Source organism: Amblyraja radiata, chromosome 11, assembly GCF_010909765.2.
Source record: "Amblyraja radiata isolate CabotCenter1 chromosome 11, sAmbRad1.1.pri, whole genome shotgun sequence".
Lineage (NCBI taxonomy): Eukaryota > Metazoa > Chordata > Chondrichthyes > Rajiformes > Rajidae > Amblyraja > Amblyraja radiata.
Genome location: NC_045966.1, coordinates 5,927,310 through 5,950,307, shown reverse-complemented (window position 1 = coordinate 5,950,307; position 22,998 = coordinate 5,927,310).

Here is a 22,998-nt window from a genome sequence, read left to right as displayed (position 1 = left end):
AGTCTATCCAGTCTTTCTTCATATGAAAGTCCTGCCATCCCAGGAATCAGTCTGGTGAACCTTCTCTGTACTCATGTCATGGGGGGAACGTACAAACTCTGCACAGACAAGCGCCCATGGTCAGGATCGAACCCGGGCCTCTGGCGCTGTAAGGCAGCAACTCTACCGCTGCGCCACCGTGCCGCCCTAATGACCTTATATACAGATTGGATTTTTTTTGTTGCCTGGATTGGTTTTGGAATTAAAATTCTTCAAAGAAGAATGTAAATTCTGAAACAAGATGCAGGGGGGGGAAAAGATCATCGTTCTGACCCTCTCCCAAGTCTTGACATCATTCACGTGATGGGGCGACCAGAACTGTACACGATACTCCAAACGTGGCCTAACCCAAGTCCTACAGAGCTCCATCATGCATTCCTGACTCTTATACTCAATGCCCCTACGTGTGAAGGCAAGCATACCATATGCCATCTGTATCACGCCAACTTCATGTGTTGCCCCTTACAGGGATCTTTGCACTCTGATCGAAGATAGACACAAGAAGCTGGAGTAACTCAGCGGGACAGGCAGCATCTCTGGAGAGTAGGAAAGGGTGACGTTTCGGGTCTTCAGATCCCGATGTACATCAATGTTATACATCCTTTCCACCTTTCATTGTATAATTTTAAGGCAGAGGTAGACAAATTCTTGATTAGGACGGGTGTCGAGGGTTATGGGGAGAAGGCAAGACAATGGGATTCAGAGGCAGAGCAGCCACGATTGAATGGCGGAGTAGACTCGATGGGCCAAATGGCCTAATTCTACTCCCATAACTTGTGAACTTGTAATACCTGAATCTGGAAGTTATCGAAACATAGAAACATAGGAAATAAGTGCAGGAGTAGGCCATTTGGCCCTTCGAGCCTGCACCGCCATTCAATATGATCATGGCTGATCATTCAACTCAGTATCCTGTACCTGCCTTCTCTCCATACCCCCTGATCCCTTTAGCCACAAGGGCCACATCTAACTCCCTCTTAAATATAGCCAATGAACTGGCCTCAACTACCTTCTGTGGCAGAGAATTCCACAGATTCACCACTCTCTGAGTGAAAAATGATTTTCTCATCTCGGCCCTAAAAGACTTCCCCCTTATCCTTAAACTGTGACCCCTAGTTCTGGACTTCCCCAACATCGGGAATAATCTTCCTGCATCTAGCCTGTCCAACCCCTTAAGAATTTTTAAGTTTCTATAAGATCTCCCCTCAATCTTCTAAATTCTAGCGAGTACAAGTCGAATCTATCCAGTCTTTCTTCATATGAAAGTCCTGACATCCCAGGAATCAGTCTGGTGAACCTACTGTGTACTCCCTCTATGGCAAGAATGTCTTTCCTCAGATTAGGAGACCACAACTGTACGCAATACTCCAGGTATGGTCTCACCAAGACCCTGTACAACTGCAGTAGAACCTCCCTGCTCTTATACTCAAATCCTATGCATTTATACACTTCTGTGCCTCTTGCCTGATGGGAGAGGGGAGAAGAGGGAGTGACCGGGTTGAGACTGGTCCTTGATTATGCTGCTGGCCTTGCCGAGGCAGCGTGAAGTGTAGATGGAGTCAATGGAAGGGAGGTTGGTTTGTGTGATGGACTGGGCTACGTCCACAATTCCCTGCAATTTCTTGAGGTCTTGGAAGGAATTGTAACCCGATTATTAGCCTCACAGGATATGCCCACAACCTGAAAAATCTGAATGGGTCTGAAGGAGGGTCCCAACTTGAAATGTCACCTATCCATGTTCTCCAGAGATATTGGTGGCCGCGCTGAGTTTCTCCAGCACTTTGTTTCAGTTTCAGTTTAGTTTATTGTCACGTGTACCGAGGTACAGTGAAAAGCTTTTGTTGCAGGCTATCCAGTCAGCAGAAAGACAATACATGATTGTAATCGATCCATTTACAGTGTACAGATACATGATAAGGGAATGACGTTTAGTGCAAGGTAAAGTCAACAAAGTCCATGAATTCCACAGATTCACCACCCTCTGACTGAAGAAATTCCTCCTCATCTCCTTTCTAAAGATACGTCCTTTTATTCTGAGGCTGTTCCCTCTGGTCCTTCAAACATCTGTGGTGATAACAAATCAAGGCTACCTTGTTCAGCTGTGACATTAATCAACCCTTATTTACCAGGAATCTGTAAAAAATCTGTCAATCTCCACCTTAAAAATACCCAATGTGTGCAGTTCTGGTCTCCAAATATGAGGAAGGACATTCTTGCTATTGAGGGAGTGCAGCGTAGGTTCACAAGATTAATTCCCGGGATGGCGGAACTGCCATATGTTGATAGAATGGAGTGGCTGGGATTGTATACTCTGGAATTTAGCAGGATGAGAGGATATCTTATTGAAACATAAGATTATTAATGTTAAGAAGGAATTGCAGATGCTGGAAAATCGAAGGTAGACAAAAGTGCTGGAGAAACTCAGCGGGTGCGGCAGCATCTATGGAGCGAAGGAAATAGGCAACGTTTCTAATGAAGAAGGGTTTCGGCCCGAAACGTTGCCTAATGCCTTCGCTCCATAGATGCTGCTGCACCCGCTGAGTTTCTCCAGCACTTTTGTCTACCTAAGATTATTAATGGTTTGGACACGCTAGAGGCAGGAAACATGTTCACGATGTTGGGGGAGTCCAGAACCAGGGGCCACAGTTTAAGAATAAGGCGTAAGCCTTTCAGAACGGAGACGAGGAAATACTTTTACACACAGAGAGTTGTGAGTCTGTGGAATTCTCTGCCTCAGAGGGCGGTGGAGGCCGGTTCTCTGGATACTTTCAAGAGAGAGCTGGATAGGGCATTTAAAGATAACGGAGTCAGGAGATATGGGGAGAAGGCAGGAACGGGGTACTGATTGGGGCTGATCAGCCATGATCACTATGAATGGCGGTGCTGGCTCGAAGGGCCGAATGGCCTACTCCTGCACCTATTGTCTATTGTCTATTGTCTACACTAGTTTCACTTACCTGCGTTTGGCCCATATCCTTCTAAACCTGTCTTATACAAGTACCAGTCTAGTTGTGATAGTCTCTGCCCGAACTACCTCCTCCGGCAGCTCGTTCCATACACCCACCGCCTTTTGCGTGAACAAGTCACCCCTCAGATTCCTATAAAATCTTTCCGCCCTCACGTTACACACCTTATGATGATAAAATAATCTTGACTCTCTTGACTCTGACACTTATGGCTTCTGTTTCTCGATTCCCCTACTCTGGGCAAGAGACTCTGCGCATCTACCCGATCTAGTCCTCTCATGATTTTATCCACCTCTATAAGATCTCATTATAATCTATGCATTAAGCACAGTTCTGCCATTAATCAAGCTAGAAATAAAACTCAAAACTAGTCAGTGGATATTTTTAAGACAGAGATAGATAGATTCTTGATTAGTCTGGGTGTCAGGGGATATGGGGCGAAGGCAGGAGAATGGGGTTAGGAGGGAGAGATAGATCAGCCATGATTGTGTGCAGTTTTGGTCCCTAATTTGAGGAAGAACATTCTTGCTATTGAGGGAGTGCAGCGTAGGTTTACAAGGTTAATTCCCGGGATGGCGGGACTGTCATATGCTGAGAGAATGGAACAGCTGGGCTTGTACACTCTGGAGTTTAGAAGGATGAGAGGGTATCTCATTGAAACATATAAGATTGTTAAGGGCTTGGACACGCTAGAGGCAGGAAACATGTTCCCGATGTTGGGGGAGTCCAGAACCAGGGGCCACAGTTTAAGAATAAGGAGTAAGCCATTTAGAACTGAGACGAGGAAACACTTTTTCTCACAGAGAGTGGTGAGTCTGTGGAATTCTCTGCCTCAGGTGGAGGCAGGTTCTCTGGATGCTTTCAAGAGAGAGCTAAATAGGGCTCTTAAAAATAGCAGAGTCAGGGGATATGGGGAGAAGGCAGGAACGGGGTACTGATTGGGGATGGTTAGCCATGATCACATGGAATGGCGGTGATGGCTCGAAGGGCCGAATGGCCTGCTTCTGCACCTATTGTCTATTGTCTATTGATTGAATGGCAGAGTGGATTTGATGGGCCAAATGGCCTAAATTCTTCTCCTATCCCTTATGATCGTATGAAGATAGGAGACAAGGGCCAAATATATCAACCTCTACTCACCAGTGCAGAACGGAACAAATGTCATTGTACATATTACAGCGTTGACATTGCACTACCCTCTAGGATGCCTGGAGAAGGATTTCTGAACTGAAGCATAAAAGAGATAATCATTTGGGCGCTTCTGGATATGAATTTTGATTTGTTTTTTAATTAATTATTATTAAAGTCAGTATGTGTTACCCAGAGGCCAAAGACGACAATCTATAGAGTTCTTAAAATGACCCACTCATCATTTCACTGCTATCGGACATGATGCTTTCAATAAATTCCTCATTAACCCATTGCTACAATATCCCCTGGATAATCTATTAAGTAAGTAAGTTTATTGGCCAAGTATTCACATACAAGGAATTTGCCTTGGTGCTCCGCCCACAAGTAACAACATGACATACAGTGAGTTCCGAATGACTCGGAAAACACTAAACATTAATAACAATGAAACACTAATGGTAAAACACCATTGATCAAACATGTGAACCAACAAAATACCAGATCAAAGGGAGGCTACAGATTTTTGGCTGTTGAGTAGAGCAACTACTCGTGGATAAAAACTGTTTTTTAATGGGTTAGCTATTTCAATAACCGTTCTTGCCCTTCCTTTCTTAAAACTGCAGCCTTAACTAAATGAGAGACGCAAGAAAAAAATTAATAAAATTAAGTGCTTATGATAGAAATTAATTTTTTAATAAGTGCTTATGATAACACAGTTTAAATTAATTATGAATAATTAAAAACCTTAACATGAATTATTTTCGCAATATTTGTAATTAGTCTAAGGAGCGTTACAATGCTGAGAGCTATTCTGCACTCTGTATCTTCCCCTTTGTTCGACCTATTGTAGTTGAGTTTGTCTTGATTGTATTTTCTGTATGGTATTATCTCTGTTTGGCAAAACAAAGATTTTCAATGCTCCAATGGTTCTTTATTGACACCATTCAAGGTGCAGTGAAATTTGATTTGCCATACAATCATACCAGAAACAAAGCCCCAAGACACGCAACCACATAGAGATTTAACATAAACATCCACCACAGTGGATTCCCCACATGCCTCACTGTGATGGAAGGCAACAAAGTCTTATCTTCTTTCCTCCTTATTCTCGGGGCAGTCGAACAATCCGCAGTTGGAGTGATCGAAGCTCCTGCAGTTGGAGCTCCCAAAAGTCGATCCCTGACAAAGGGACCGTGAGCTCCACGATGTTAAGTCCGCAGACTCCTGCTGTTGGAGCTCCCGAGGTCGGCCCCCAGCAAGAGGCCGCCAGCTCCTCGATGTTAGGCCGCAGCGCGGACGGAGACACGACACGGAAAAAAATCGCATCTCCGCCGAGGAAAGAGATTTAAAAAAACCTTTCACTCCAAAGACGAACGGCTAATTGGCTTATTATAAGTGTACCTTGTCCCCACTGAGTGTAGGATAGTGTTAGTGTGCGGAGATCATTGGTCGGCGCGGACTCAGTGGGCTGAAGGGCCTGTTTCCGCGCTGTATCTCTAAACTAAACTAAACCAAACTAAATATGGAAGTGAACACTGCTCATATCCATGCTCTCCCCTGACTCTCAGTCTGAAGAAGGGTCTCGACCCGAAACATCACCTATTCCATTTCTTCAGAGATGCTGCCTGACCTGCTGAGTTACTCCAGCTTTTTGTGTCCATCTTCAATGTAAACCAGTTACTTCATGCAAATAAACTTGACTTAACTTGCTCTAGACTCCAGTGGTGTACAAATGACTCTAACAATTGAGTGTCTTGATATAATTTATGTAACAAAAATGAACATACAAATTTGTAAGGAGGAGACTCGTATGTCCAATCCTGCTTCATCCTCATTCTGTGCTTTACGAATCCAAATGTGGCACAACCTCCAATTCTCTGATTCCTCATATTAAAAAATTTTTATAAAAATATAGTGGCCAAAAAGTACAACTTTCCAAATATATCAGCAGTTTTATGGAAACTAATTAAATGTATGACCTAAGGAATGTAGAATAATTTTATTAAATGATGATTTTTAATTACTATACGGAATTATTTGGGGCAGCGCAGTGGCGCAGCGGTAGAGTTGCTGCCTCACAGCACCAAAGACCCAAGTTCGATCCTGACTACGGGTGCTGTCTGTATGGAGTCTGTACGTTCTCCCTGTGACCTCGTGGGTTTTCTCCAGGTGCCCTGCCCTGACTCCCACACTCCAAAGATGTGCAGATTTGTAGGTTAATTGGCTTTGATAAAAACTGTAAACTGTCCCTAGGATGTAGGATAATGCTGGATTACAAGCTCGAAGGGGCTCAGTAGGCCAAAGGGGCTGATTCCACGCTGTATCTCTAAATTCTAACGTCTAAAGTTAAAAGACTTAGGTTGAGTTTTAGAGATACAGTGTGGAAACAGGCCCTTTGGCCCACCGAGTCCATGCTGACCGGTGATCCCCCCGCTCTAACACTATCCTACACGCACTCGGGACCATTTTACCGAAGCCAATTAACCTACAAACCTGCACGTCTTTGGAGCGTGGAAGGAAACTGGAACACCTGGAGAAAACAGGGAGAACGTGCAAACTCCGTACAGACAGCACCCCTAGTCAGGATCGAACCCGGGTCTCCGGTGCTGTGAGGCAGCAACTCTACTCAGTAAGTCGTGCTAAAGGTCCGATTAATGCAATGGCGAATTTAGTTAAGATGACAAAAACATCTATTTCCTGCATTAGTATTAAACGGCCTGTCCCACTTTCATGACCTAATTCACAACCTTTTTTACTCATGGACATTTTTCATCATGTTGAAAAAACGCCCCGCCCTACTTGATGCCATGAGTACCTACGACTAGCATCACGGCCTGCTACGACCTACCTACGACCTCGTGACGACCATGCTGCGAGTATGAGTCAAGGGCAAACTCGGCAGAGGTCGTGAATTAGGTCGTGAAAGTGGGACTGGCCCTTTACAATCGGTAATCATTTTAAATCAACCCTGACTGATAAATGGATTTCCATAAAAATCAGGCATTTAAAAATCTCTGATGCAGGACTGCTCTGCATTCTGTAACTCCAAATGCAATCCCTTTGCAAAACATCCTATCTAGCCTTTGTTACATAAGTCCACAAAATATTGCAGCATCTAGCCCCTCGTGTGTTATGAGAAAATGTGGAAATAAAGTGAGTCCTCTATGCGTTCCATAAGGTCACTATCTAAACATGGCTCAATGGCCAAGGCATTAAATGTCACACTGAAGATGAAGATTCTTCACAGGTAATTAGTGAAGAGCGGCAGAAGCAAAATCTTACTGCGCCCTTTATTGCCTGAGAGATCCTTTTAATTACCAATCCTTATGGGCTGTTGTAACTCATTTGGTTGCTTCTTTAGGAAGCTCAAAAGCAATGTGTAGGAAGGAACTGCAGATGCTGGTTTAAACCGAAGATAGACACAAAATGCTGGAGTAACTCAACGGGGCGGGCAGCATCTCTGGAGAGGAGAAGTGGGTGATGTTTCGAGTCTGAAGAAGCGTCTCGACCCGAAACGTCACCCACTCCTTCTCTCCAGAGATGCTGCCTGTCCCGCTGAGTTACTCCAACCCTTTGAAACACTCAGCTGGCCTACATATGCAGGATGGTCTGCCTTGGGGGAAATTGGGTGATTTTCAAAGTAGTAACATGAATGAAACATTTCAAAGAAGCAATCGCAGGAGTTCCTAAGGATCCAAATCGAATCCAACTTGGAAACAACAATTTTCTTTGGACTGAAACAATGCCTGGAGTCCATGACATTGGGAAAAGCTCGCTCTACCAAATAATTCCTGGAAATACATTGAAGGACATGTTGGCAGATTTTGAACAGTATTACAACAGCTGAAAGTCTTCTTTTTAGGGACGTGAAATTTGTTGCAAATGCAGTACATAACCGAGTTAATTACACACTGCCCAGTCCATCATCGGCTCTGACCTCCCCACCATCGAGGGGATCTATCACAGGCGCTGCCTCAAAAAGGCTGCCAGCATCATCAAGGACCCACACCATCCAGGCCACACACTCATCTCACCGCTGCCTTCAGGTGGAAGGTACAGGAGCCTGAAATCTGCAACATCCAGGTTCAGGAATAGCTACTTCCCCACAGCCATCAGGCTATTAAACACAACTTCAAACAAACTCTGAACTATAACAGCCTATTGCACATTATCTGTGTATTTATGTGTGTGTATGACACATGACAATAAACTCTCTTGACTTGATTACAGCACTCAAAATCGATCCAAGTTCAATGGGACAATGGTTTCATTATTATCACATATATCAACATTATTCACGTTATTCCCTTTATCATGTATCTGCACACCGTTTGTTGGGAAGAAGTGCAGATGCTGGTTTAAATCGAAGGTAGGCACAAAAATGCTGGAGTAACTCAGCGGGACAGGCAGCTTCTCTGGAGAAAAGGAATGGGTGACGTTTCGGGTCAAGATTCAAGATTCAATTTAATTGCCACATGTACCAATTAAGGTACAGTGAAATTTGAGTTGGTACATTTCTTCAGCCTGAAGAAGGGCCTCGACCCGAAACGTCACCCATTCCATCTCTCCAGAGACGCTGCCTGTCCCGCTGAGTTACTCCAGCATTTTGGGTCCACCATCTGTACACTGTGGACGGCTCAATTGTAATCGCGTATTGTCTTTCCGCTGACTGGTTAGCACGCAACAAAAGCTTTTCACTGTAACTTGGTACGTGTGACAATAAACTAAACGCAACAGTGAAAAACTTTTTTTCTACATGCAGCTCAGAATGGCCATCGCCATGCATAGGAACACTGCTCCCATTTAGTACAGAATAATTTCACTGAGTCTACATATATGTAAGGGTCGCCATTTTGGCGCCAGTATTAACATCTGGAAGGTTTCCAATGGAGAGCTGTGTATCCATGTTGAAGGTGGGACATGTCCAGAGGAATGGAGGGATATGGATCACGTTCAGACAGATGGCATCCTGTTCGACACACTCATTGTGGGCCGAATGGCCAGTTTCTGTGCTGCACTGTTCTATGTTTCTATGTTCTTTCACTGTCCTGAATTACTTTAAGACCAAGAAACGCCACATCTGCCTTGCCGAGCCCCAGAGAATTTTTCTAACTCCGCATCAGCTCCGATCCACTTATTACCCTGAATGAGTTGGGGGGGGGGAGGAAGCTGGAAAAGAGAGATGAGGGTGACTCAAGGCTCGGCAAGTATTAGGGGAGGAAGGAACTGCAGATGCTGGCTTACACCGAAGATAGACATGAAAAGCTGGAGTAACTCAGCGGGATGGGCAGCATCTCTGGAGAGAAGGAATGGGTGACGTTTTGGGTCGAGACCCTTCTTCAGACCTCCTATCCTCCAGCAGATTGTATTTTTGTTAAGAGTAACGATAGCGTGAACATATCTCGGTTTAAGGTGAGAGGGGGAAGATTTAAGAGGAATGAGAGGGGCAACTTTTTCCACACTGAGGGTACTTGGTGCATGGAACAAGCTGCCAGAGGAGGCATTTGAAGCAGGTATTGTAACAACATTTAAGGGACACATGGAACAGGTATATGGGTAAGAAAGGTCTAGAGGACATGGGCCAAATGTGGGCAGGTTTAGTTTAGTTTAGTTTAGAGATACAGCGCAGAAACAGGCCCTTCGGCCCACCGGGTCCGTGCCGACCAGCAATCCCCGCACATTCACACTATCCTACACCCACTAGGGACAATTTTTACATTTACCAAGCCAATTAACCTACAAACCTGTACGTTCAAGTTCAAGTTACATTTATTGTCACGTGCACCAATTGGTACAGTGAGATTTGGGTTACCATACAGCCATACGAATAAAAATAACAATACACGAGAGAGTTTAACATGAACACCCCCCACACAGCGGAATCAACGTTTCCCACTGTGAGGGAAGGCAATAAAGTTCAGTCAACTTCCTCTTGTTCACCCGTAGTCGAGGCCTTTGAGCGCTCCACAGTCGCCGCTATGGATGGCCCGATGTTCAGGCCCTCTCGCCGGGATGATGAAACTCCAACGTCGGAACGAAAGAACCCTCTCAGCGGCTTGGAGTTTCCGAATCGGCCGCTTCTCACCGGAGACCGCGGCTCCCAAAGTCCACAAACATCAAAGTGTTAAAGTCAATGCCGCCCACAGCTGGAAGCTCCTCAAACCACAGCTCCGCGATGTTGCACCAGCGGGCCCAACACTCTGGAGCTCCGACACGGCGATCCCCGGTAGGGCATCGCCCGCTCCGCGATGGAATTCAGTGCCGCGCCGTTGCTGAGGCTCTGGCCGGTCTCCGGTAGGAAAGGCCGCGCCAATCCGGGTGTGGGAGGAAACCGAAGATCTCGGAGAAAACCCACGCAGGTCACGGGGAGAACGTACAAACTCCGTACAGGCAGCGCCCGTAGTCGGGATCGAACCCGGGTCTCCGGCGCTGCATTCGCTGTAAGGCGGAAACTCTACCGCTGCGCCACCGTGACTGCTGAGCGGCGAGATTAGTTTAGATGGAGCATCTTGGCCGGCAATGGGCAAGTTGGGTCGAAGGACTTGTATGACTCTATGATCAATAGCTCAAGAATGTTAAATAACAATTTAAAAGGCAAATAGTGTGAACACAAGTCCCTGTTGCCATGGAGATCAACACCAGTGCTTTAGTTAGAACATAAGAACATAAATAAATAGACTCAGGAGTTGGTTATTCAGTCCCTGGTGCTTGCTCATCCATGAGTTTATCAGTGTCTATCTTACATGTATGGACTCTAATTTTGGTTTCTCTAATCAGCAGATACATCAAATTTATTTATAATCTACTAATCAGCTCCATAATTGTAAACGTCTTGATATATTTACCCCACAATCTCACACACTGTCAACGATCTGTGGCCTATTTATAGAAATTGTGGAGATTTTTTCCCACATGTGATAATATATAATTGTTGGCTGTAAATGTGAAGCTGTGGTCTGCATCAATCGACATTTATTCCATTTTAATAACACGATGCAGCAATTAAGTTGCAAAGGTTATCTATAACATTCATATTAAAATATTAAAATATAGCAGCTATATTAAAAGATTAAATTGGCGGCACAGTGGCACAGCGGTAGAGTTGCTGCCTTACAGCGCCAGAGACCCGGGTTCGATCACGACTACGAGTGCTGTCTGTACGGAGTTTGTACGTTCTCCCTGTGACCACGTGGGTTTTCCCCGGGTGCTCCGGTTTCCTCCCACACTCCAAAGACGTGCAGGTTTGTAGATTAATTGGCTTGGTCTAAATGTACATTGTCCCTAGTGTGTGTAGGATAGTGTTAGTGTGCGGGGATCACTGGTCGGCGTAGACCCGGTGGGCCGAAGGGCCTGTTTCCGTGCAGTACCTCTAAACTAAACTAGACTAAACTAAACTGCAGTGTCAGAAAAATTGCAAGGAACCGCAGGTGCTGGTATACAAAAAAAGACACAAAGCGCCGGAGTAACTTAACGGGTCAGGCAGCATCTCTGGATAGGTGACGTTTCACAGAGTGCTGGAGTAACTCAGCGAGTCAGGCATCATCTGTGGAGAACATGGATAGGTGACGTTTCACATAGTGCTGGATTAACTCAGCGGGTCAGGCATCATCTCTGGAGAACGTGGATAGGTGACGTTTTGGGCAGAGACCCTTCTCAATCTGTAGAAGGGTCCTGACCCAAAGCGTCACCTATCCAAGTTCTCCAGATATACTGCCTGACCTGCTGGATAACTCCAGCATTCTTTTAGCATCTGTTGAGGGATGGACAGGGAATGTTTTGTGGGTGGGGACCTTTCCTCAGACTGACGGAGTGGGGGAAGGTGAAAGAAAGCTGAAAGTGGGAGAGAGACAAAGCTTGATGAGTGATAGGTGGATACAGGTGCGGGAGGTGGGTGAGTCTGTCTATTCCCTCCACAGATGCTGCCTGACCCGCTGAGTTCCTCCAGCACTTTGTTTTTCGTTAAAAGGTAAATACCCTGTTCAAGTAACCAGAGGGCTGTGGAACTAAATGCTAGATGGACAGAGTCGTAGAAGATGCCAGGTTTGTCCGTTACATTCCTGGCAGCTGGATTGTTCTAGTTTAGACTCGTTTAGTTTGGAGATACAGCGTGGAAACACGCCCTTCATCCCACCGAGTCCACGCAAACTTCTAATGTAGTGTCGTGCAGCACACTAGCACTGTCCTACACACACTAGGGACAATTCACAATTTTACCGAAGCCAATTAGCCTAGAAATCTGTACGTCTTTGGAGTGTGGGAGGGATGGGAGATTGCAACCTTCACGTGGTCCGCCCTGTTTCGACGAATGCAATCGACCCGGCGTGCACAATCAAATAAGATCAAATAGAACAAGTTGTCCTACAACTTTAGGCTGTGCACGCCATACACAAGAAGAAGAAGAAGGAATGTGGGAGGAATCCGGAGCACCCGGAGAAAACCCACGCAGTCACAGGGGGAACGTGCAAACTCGGTGCAGGCAGCACCCATAGTCAGGATTGAACCCGTGTCCTTGGCGCCGTGAGGCAGCAACTCTACCGCTGCGCCACCGTGCTGCCCCTATTATCTGTGGTGCCTTTTCTGCAGAGTGATTACCAGCACATTCATTTCTTGCATTAGATGTCCGGTTCTTTTGATAAATCTGCAATGATGGAGCAGTAGGAAGCATATATTTCACATGTCTTGTTGCTGCCAAGCTCACTACAGTTATCATGCATCACAGCTCAAATTATCCATCTCTCACAGATTTGTTTTTCTGCTGTAATGTCACTAAATCAAATAATAAAAACTCGTTTTTACAACTGCACAACTTCAATTTTTCTTTAATAAAATGATCTTCCTGCTTTTTTATCTTCGCGCTCATCAATTTCAGCTTTCTCTTTTAACGCTGATATCTAAAGGGCCTGTTCCACTTGGGCGTCATTTGCGCGAGATCCGCGCGTGGTGTGCATTACACGTGCATGGTGCGTGGTGACGTAGGCAGTGACGCGCGCAGCGCCCCAGGATTTTGGGATGTACAAAATCTTTGCGTGCCATCTGCGTGGCGCGCAAATGACGCCCAAGTGGGACAGGCCCTTTAGGGCGGCACGGTGGCGCAATGGTAACGTTGCTGCCTCACAGCACCAGAGACCCGGGTTCGATCCTGACTACGGGTGCTGTCTGTACGGAGTTCGTACGTTCTCCCCGTGATCTGCGTTGGCTTTCTCCGGCTGCTCCGGATTCCTCCCAGACGCTCCAAAGACGTACAGGTTTGCAGGTTGACAAAAAATGCTGGAGTAACTCAGCGGGACAGGCAGCATCTCCGGAGAGAAGGAATGGGTGACGGTTGATTGGCTTTGGCAAACATTTTTGATAGTGTTAGCGTGCGGGATAGTGTTAGCATGCGGGATAGTGCTAGCGTGCGGGATAGTGCTAGCGTGCGGGATAGTGCTAGCGTGCGGGATAGTGCTAGCGTGCGGGATAGTGTTAGCGTGCGGGATAGTGCTAGCGTGCGGGATAGTGCTAGCGTGCGGGATAGTGTTAGCGTGCGGGATAGTGCTAGCGTGCGGGATAGTGCTAGCGTGCGGGATAGTGCTAGCGTGCGGGATAGTGCTAGCGTGCGGGATAGTGCTAGCGTGCGGGATAGTGCTAGCGTGCGGCATAGTGTTAGCGTGCGGGATAGTGTTAGCGTGCGGGATAGTGTTAGCGTGCGGGATAGTGCTAGCGTGCGGCATAGTGCTAGCGTGCGGGATAGTGCTAGCGTGCGGCATAGTGTTAGCGTGCGGGATAGTGTTAGCGTGCGGGATAGTGATAGCGTGCGGGATAGTGCTAGCGTGCGGGATAGTGCTAGCGTGCGGGATAGTGCTAGCGTGCGGGATAGTGCTAGCGTGCGGGATAGTGCTAGCGTGCGGGATAGTGCTAGCGTGCGGGATAGTGCTAGCGTGCGGGATAGTGCTAGCGTGCGGGATAGTGCTAGCGTGCGGGATAGTGCTAGCGTGCGGGATAGTGCTAGCGTGCGGGATAGTGCTAGTGCACGGATGCGATCGCTAGTCGGCGCGGACTGGGTGGGCCTGTTTCCATGCTGTATCTCTCATGTAAAGTAAACTTAAAAATAGTCCGCAATGCTGCAACAAGCGAGATTCTTCAGTGTCCCTCCACTTCACGGCACTGGTGCGTACCACAATAGACACTTGGAATATTCGATGCACAGCATTGCTGCAGAGCTGAAGGTTACGGAGAGCTGTACTTCCCAAATTATTGCTTCAGGGGACGTAAGATTGACTGAATGTACAGTATAATTTTGAGGACTGATGACATTATTACTGCCAAGGGCATCTCTTTAATCATGAATGTCGGATAGCTCATCTGCAGATCATTTGTCCATGGCTAGTAGTCTTGCTTATATTGCACTGAGCAATGTGGTTCTGCCACATTTAGTCTCTATCAATTCATTCTGCATTGTATTTGTCACGTGCCTCATGTTAGGAAAAGTAGTGTGGTTTAGTCTGTCTAATGGGATCTGTCTCGACATTCATTGAAAGTACAAGATGTATTTTTTGGGGGGGAGTTTCAGTGTAATGACAGATCGAAGTGTAGCTGCTGGCAAGGAAAGGTTTTAGACAGGAATATAGAAACATAGAAACATAGAAAATAGGTGCAGGAGTAGGCCATTCGGCCCTTCGAGCCTGCACACCCATTCAATATGATCATGGCTGATCATCCAATTCAGTATCCCATCCCTGCCTTCTCTCCATACCCCCTGATCCCTTTAGCCACAAGGGCCACATCTAACTCCCTCTTAAATATAGCCAATGAACTGGCCTCAACTACCTTTTGTGGCAGAGAATTCCACAGATTCACCACTCTCTGTGTGAAAAATGATTTTCTCATCTCGGTCCTAAAAGACTTCCCTCTTATCCTTAAACTGTGAAGCCTAGTTCTGGACATCCCCAACATCGGGAACAATCTTCCTGCATCTAGCCTGTCCAACCCCTTAAGAATTTTGTAAGTTTCTATAAGATCCCCCCTCAATCTTCTAAATTCTAGCGAGTACAAGCCGAAATATGACAATAGATTGTACGATTTCAAGGAGGGACCACCATTAGAGTTCTGTGTCATATACAGTTTGGTTTAGTTTAGACATAAAGCGCGGAAACTGTCCCTTCCGCCCAACCAGTCCGCTCTCCAACCAGCGATCCCCACACATTATACACACACTAGGGACAATTTACATTTACACCAAGCCAAATAACCTGCAAACCTGTACGTCTTTGGAGTGTGGGAGAAAAGCGGAGATCTCGGGGAAAACCCACGCAGGTCATGCATGGGTAGAACGGGCAAACTCCTTAAAAGGCAGCACCTTTAACAATACAAATGTCGTCTCCATAAAGTCAGGATCGAACCCGGGTCACTGGCACTGAAAGGCAGCAACTCTACCGCTGCGCCACCATGCCCTCTATGATTCACAGGGCTTTTTGTATACTGCCATTTATATTGGGGGTTTTTAGGGGGTTTTTTAATAATTTTATTTATTAGAAGTAGTGTACATTACAATAATATATACCAAAAATAATTTAATACATTTCTTGTACCACTTCATATTTTAAACTTTAAAACGAAGAAAAGTATAGAAAGTGAGATCGGATAGTAAGTGTGTGAAAGAGTGAACAAAAAAAGACCCTTTCAAAACAAAAAAGTTAAGAAGTAAGCCATAGAAAAAGAAAAAGAGAAAAGAAAACAGAAGATATATTAAAAGTAAAAAAAAGAGATAAAAGGGATATACCAACCGTATTTTTCCTCCCCCCTCACCAGGTCCTGAAACCATTTCTTTTCAGAATTCTGTTGCACCTTATACTTGTAGTAAGTCGATAAATGGAGACGACATTTGTATTGTTAAAGGAATGTCCAGTCCGAATATTACTGCAGAAACAAGGAGCTACTGATTCTGGAGTCACACCAAACGCAACGTGCTGAAGGACAGCAGATTTACTCTGAGGCAGTACACAAGAGTCGCCGCGTTCCCCCACGCCATTTTGTATCCTCTTTTAAATTTCTTTAAAATATTGAGTCTTAACATTATTAGTTTAGCTTAGTTTAGCGATACAAAGCAGAAACAGGCCTTTCGGCCCACCGAGTCCGTGCCGACCAGCGACCCCCCGAAACGTCGCCAATTCTGTCTCTCCATAGATGCTGCCTCACCCGCAGTTTCTCCAGCATTTTGTGTCTACCTGTCTCTCTGAAAGCCCCTCAAATGACACTATCGCCCATAAATAGAGTGCATGATTGGAAATTAACTGGGAGGTAAATAGAACTTCAATAATCCGAATAGTGAACGGGGAAGAGGTCTGATGGAAACAGCAAGTTTACATTTGAAACAGCGAACTACATTTGAGATACATTTACCATTCCAGGTGTCAACTGCTCTACATCAGTAACGCCAAGCTTCGCCCAACACCTCCGCTCAGTTCACAATAACCAACCTGATCTCCCGGTGGCTCAGCACTTCAACTCCCCCCTCCCTTTCCCAATCCGACCTTTCTGGCCTGGGCCTCCTCCATGGCCAGAGTTCTTATGGTATAGCAGCAGAAAAAGGCAATTTGGCCCTTCAAGCCTACTCCGCCATTCAATCATGGCTGATCTATCTTTCCCTCTCAACCCCATTCTCCTGCCTTCTCCCCGTAACCACTGACAACCGTACTAACCAAGAATCTATCTATCTCTGCCTTAAAAATATCCATTGACTTGTCCTCCACAGCCTTCTGTGGCAATGAATTTCACAATTCCACAAATTTGAAGGCTCTCACACAAAAAAAAACCATTTATGGTGGTTTTTTCAACTTAGAGACCATAAGACCATAAGGAATAGGAGGAGAATTAGGCCATTCGGCCCATCGCGTCTGCTCTGCCATCCAATCATGGCTTTTCTATCTTTCTCTCTCAATACCATTCTCCTGCCTTTCCCCCGTGACCTTTGATACCCTTTGCTCATCGGAAATCTATCAATTTCCGCTTGAAAAACACACAATGACTTGGCCTCCACTGCCGTCTGTGGCAATGAATTCCACAGATCCACAACCCCTTCGTGACATGTTTTGGAAAGCCTAGAGAGGAGAGGTAGAAGTGGGGCTGTTAAACAGCTGAGAACCGGTTTAAGGAGAAGGTGAAGACAGATGGAATGAAAGACATTTTGAAAGGAAGACTGATGGGAGGTTCAAGTGGAGCTGAAGCGCTAGTATGGATCCCTTGGGCTGAATGGCCTCAGATAATTTTTTTAATGCAACATTTTGCTGAAATTTGACTCCCTGTAATATTGCAACTGTAAAATCGTGACCGGTGCAAGATCATAAAGTGCTCAGCGAGTCAGTGACATTTACAGCCAGACATTTTCAAATGTGCAGTCATTTGCTATTAAATAAGAAGAAATTGATAGAAGACAAAATAACAACTTCTGCGCGGGGCGTCAAATCTATATTGAATTATTTTATATCAAATCCAGAAGAAAAAAACCCCCCAGCATCTAACAGTGTCTCCAGTGCTGACAATTCAATAAATAGATAAACAACAATTTCAGAAATGCCCTGGAATAGATGAATCCGGCACCTGGCTACCTCTAGCTTGCCAATTGGTGGGAACAGCCCTGTTAATAAATGGTAAGAGATAATATATCTAATTTTAGCTCCAATTCCTGTCAAAAAAGAACAGTAATAACACAAAACTGGCCCAAATAAACCTTGAAGTGCTACGTCAATGCTGCAAACAGTGTCAAGAGCTATATTACACCGAATAGCAGTTCCGGCAAAAAGCCAGAGCTACATTTCAACAGTTCCCTCTCGTTTCAGGCTGTCATCTTCTCTTTAGGTTGCCAAAAATGCTGGAGAAACTCAGCGGGTGAGGCAGCATCTATGGAGTAAGAGCTAGATAGGGCTCTTAAAGATAGCGGAGTCAGGGGAAATGGGGAAGAAGGCAGGAACGGGGTACTGATTGTGGATGATCAGCCATGATCACAGTGAATGGCGGTGCTAGCTCGAAGGGCCGAATGGCCTATTCCTGCACCTATTGTCTATTGTCTATTGTCAATAAGAGTAAGTGTGGCACGGTGGCACAGCGGTAGAGTTGACTCAGTGGGATGAAGGGCCTGATTCCATGCTGTATCCCTAATCTAAACTAAAGTAAGTTTAGTTTGGTTTAGTTTAGTTTAGTTTAGTTTAGTTTAGAGATACAGCGCGGAAACAGACTCCTCGGCTAACGAGTCCGCACCGACCAGCGAGCACCCATTCACACTAGTTCTAATCCATCTTCGACAGCTTAGGAAGTTCAAAGTAAGGCCTCATCTGATGCTCTGCTTCTATACAGCCATTATTGAAAGCATCCTCACTTCATCTATCACAGTTTGGTTCGGCAACCTCGACTCACTCTCCTGGAAGAAACTACAACGCATTATAAACAGAGCTTCCAAAATTATTGGCTTACCCCTTCCATCACTTGAATCACTCTACCATAAATGGACACTTCACAAAGCCCGCAAGATCATCACTGACCCCACTCACCCTGCACACTATGCCTTTCAGCTACTGCCCTCTGGGAGGCGTTACAGGTCAATTGCTTCCAAAACAACCCGTTTCAAAACCAGTTTCATTCCTACCGCAATTAACTTTTTAAACTCCGTACGGTGAGGAAATACGAATAAGCGTGGCCCTTATGCATTATGAAATGTGTCTGTTTGTATGTATATCTACGTCACGAGTTGAATGTTTGACGAAATGTTGGAACCTGTATCGAGCTGTACTGAGAACAAATTCCATCAGCCTGGCTGTGTGGTCATTAAAAAAAAAAAAAATACAAATACAAATACAATACAATTCCATTTTCTCATCCACTCCCTGCACTCTAGGGAAATTTACAGATGGCAATTAATCTACAAACCCGCACGTCTTTGAGGAAACCGGAGATCCAGATGAAACACGCGTTGTCACGCGGGAGAACGTGCAAACTCCACACAGACAGCACCCGAGGCCAGGATTGAACCAGGGTCCCTGGCAGCTGCGAGGCAGATCAAAGTCACTATAGCGCTGAGAATCTATTCGATTTCCCAGTTGCCGAATATAACCCATGGAACCACTTAATAGTCATCCATTAGCCCGTAAAACCTTTAAATGGTCTGAGCATTTAAACGTTAGCATAGAATCCATTTGTGCAAGTGGATATTGGCAGGATAGGTTAATTTAAAATATCAGGAATAAATGTTCAGTGTTGGAAGCAGATGCATTAGCACAGGTTCCCAGCCAAGTTTATATATGGAACAAAAATAAAAAACATGACTCGAGCACATTTAGAGTACTAAACAGGCAAATTAGTTCAATGCCAGGTTCAAAAGTTATTGCAAAGAATCCTGTGCTGATTTACAATTCAATTGCATCATGTCCTTGTGCAGCGGGCTCAACTTTATCCATATACACCCTGGAATGTACATCAAAAATCCCAAACAAAATTATGCATCATATTAGTTTATATTCATAAGTCATAGGAGCAGGATTAAGCCATAAGGTCATAAGGTGATAAGTGATAGGAGGTGCTTGTTGGAGTTGAGTTGGTGTTTGTAGTGTTTGATCGCCTGATAGCTGTCGGGAAGAAGCTGTTCCTGAACCTGGATGTTGTGGGCCTGTCCCACTTAGGTTTTTTTAGGCAACTTCTGGCGACTGTCATAGTCGTAGAAACATAGAAAATAGGTGCAGGAGTAGGACATTCGGCCCTTCGAGCCTGCACCGCCATTCGATATGATCATGGCTGGTCATCCAACTCAGTATCCCATCCCTGCCTTCTCTCCATACCCCCTGATCCCTTTAGCCACAAGGGCCACATCTAACTCCCTCTTAAATATAGCCAATGAACTGTGGCCTCAACTACCTTCTGTGGCAGAGAATTCCACAGATTCACCACTCTCTGTGTAAAAAATGATTTTCTCATCTCGGTCCTAAAAGATTTCCCCCTTATCCTTAAACTGTGACCCCTTGTTCTGGACTTCCCCAACATCAGGAATAATCTTCCTGCATCTAGCCTCACGACTGTACAGGCGACACCCCCGGCGACCATGTGGCGACAGCCTAGTCGCCTGTGGTCGCCTAAAAAATTGGTGCAGGCCCTTTACAGGAGCGAAATGAGGGCATGGCCAGGGCGGTGTGGGTCTCTGACGATGCTGGCTGCCTTCTCGGGTTACCGACTCCTGCAGATCCCTTCGATGGTGGGGAGGTCAGTACCTGTGATGGACCGGGCAGTGTCCGCCACCTTTATGAGATCTCCCTCGTCCCTGGGTGTTCGAGTTGCCGTTAAGATCAGTTCGACTGCTTCTCTTAATTGTCTTCCCCATGCTAACTAGGTCTGTGGCTTATTCACACTTGTATTAACAAACAATACTGTATCAGCAGCAGCAGCTTGCATCTTAATACTTAACACCGGTGGTAGAATCTCACACATCATTTGTTTTCGAACAGCAGCAGAAATATTTTCGGGGAGTATTGTTGATTTAAGATGCTTTGGCGGGCGGGGGGTGGGGGGGGGCGATGATTTGTTGATGCTCCGATCCGCTTTGGGAGACTCCGGCGACACTTCAAGAGAACCCGCACTTTCAACCATCGATTCACATGGTGTTTTGTTGTGTCAATAGCTCGCTGTGAATTCCTCCTCAAACTCCATTACTTCACAAGCTGAACGCTGAGCTCTGGCACATCCTTCATCTCTTATGCAAATGCCATATGCCCGCCATCTGCGTGGAATTGGAAGCAAGACTTTGGTTCAGAAGTTGCATTGCAATGTGCTGACATAGTAAACGTTGTCAGGCTGGTGAGGGGACAGAGAAGACTTACGTGGATGTCGCCAGGACTAGAGGGGTTTGAGCTACGGGGAGAGGTTGAGTAGGCATGGGACTGACACAAAGGGCGGTGGGTGTATGGGACGAGCTGCCAGAGGAGGTAGTTCAGGCCGGCCTATCCCAACGTTTAAGAAACAGTTAGACAGGTATATGGTCTTCGGAAGCCGCGGTCTCCGGTAAGGACCGGCCGATTCGGAAACTCCAAGCCACTGAGTGGGTTCTTCCGTTCCGACGCCGGACATCCGATCATCCCGGCAAGAGGGCCTGAAACATCGGGCCGACTGTAGCGGCGACTGCGGAGGCCTCAATAGGCCCCGACCACGACCACGACCACGGGTGAACAAAGAGAAAGTTGACTGAACTTTATTGCCTTCCCTCACACAGTGGGAATCGTTGATTCCGCTGTGTGGGGATGTTAATGTGAAACTATCGTGTATAGTGTTCCTATTTATTCGTATGGCTGGATGGTAACTCAAATCTCACTCTACCAATTGGTGCATGTGACAATAAATATAGACAATAGACAATAGACAATAGGTGCAGGGGTAGGCCATTCAGCCCTTCAAGCCAGCACTGCCATTCAATGTGATCATGGCTGATCATCCACAATCAGTACCCCGTTCCTGCCTTTTCCCCATATCCCCTGACTCCGCTATCTTTAAGAGCCCTATCTAGCTCTCTCTTGAAAGCACCCAGAGAACCGGCCTCCACCGCCCTCTGAGGCAGAGAATTCCACAGAATGTAACTAGAACTGGATACGACAGTGTTAGAGGGATATGGACCAAACGCGGGCAGGTATGACTAGTGTAGCTGGGACATGTTGGCCGGTGTGGGCAAGTTGGGCCGAAGGGCCTGTTTCCACGCTGTATCACTCTATGACTATGACTCTATTCCTTGGAGGGCAGGATGAGGCGTGATCTTATAGCGGTGTATGAAATCATGAGAAGAATAGATCGGGTGGATGCACAGTGTCTCTTGCCCAGAGTAGGGGAATAGAGGATCAGAGGACATAGATTTAAAGTGAAGGGGAAAAGATTTAATAGGAATCTGAGGGGTAACATTTTCCACACAAAGGGTGGTGGGTGTATGGAACAAGCTGCCAGAGGAAGTAGTTGAGGCTGGGACTATCCCAACGTTTACGAAACAGTTAGATAGGTGCATGGATAGGACAAGTTTGCAGAGATATAGACCAAACATAGGCAGGTTTTAGTTTAGTTTGGAGATACAGTGCGGAAACAGGCCATTTGGCCCACAACTCACTACAGTTTCTTGCGCTTGGGTAGAGCTGTTCCCAAACCAAACCCGGCGGTATGCTTTCTACAGTGCTTCTGCAGACGTTCCTGGGATGTCAGGACTTACATATGAAGAAAGACTGGATAGACTCGGCTTGTACTCGCTAGAATTTAGAAGATTGAGGGGGGATCTTATAGAAACTTACAAAATTCTTAAGGGGTTGGACAGGCTAGATGCAGGAAGATTGTTCCCGATGTTGGGGAAGTCCAGAACAAGGGGTCACAGTTTAAGGATAAGGGGGAAATCTTTTAGGACCGAGATGAGGAAAACATTTTTCACACAGAGAGTGGTGAATCTGGGGAATTCTCTGCCACAGAAGGTAGTTGAGGCCAGTTCATTGGCTGTATTTAAGAGGGAGTTAGATGTGGCCCTTGTGGCTAAAGGGATCAGGGGGTATGGAGAGAAGGCAGGTACAGGATACTGAGTTGGATGATCAGCCATGATCACAATGAATGGCGGTGCAGGCTCGAAGGGCCGAATGGCCTACTCCTGCACCTATTTTCTATGTTTCTATGTTAGTTAGAGTCATGGAGTCACGGAGTAATACAGCACGGAAACACGACCTTCAGCCCAACTCCTCCATACCGGCCAAGAAGCTCCATCTAAACTAGTCCCATTTGCCCATGTTTGGCCCACATCCCTCTAAACCTTTCCTATCCTAGACTTTACTTCAGACTTTACAATTTAGAATATACAGCACAGAAACAGGCCGTTTGGCCCACTGAATCC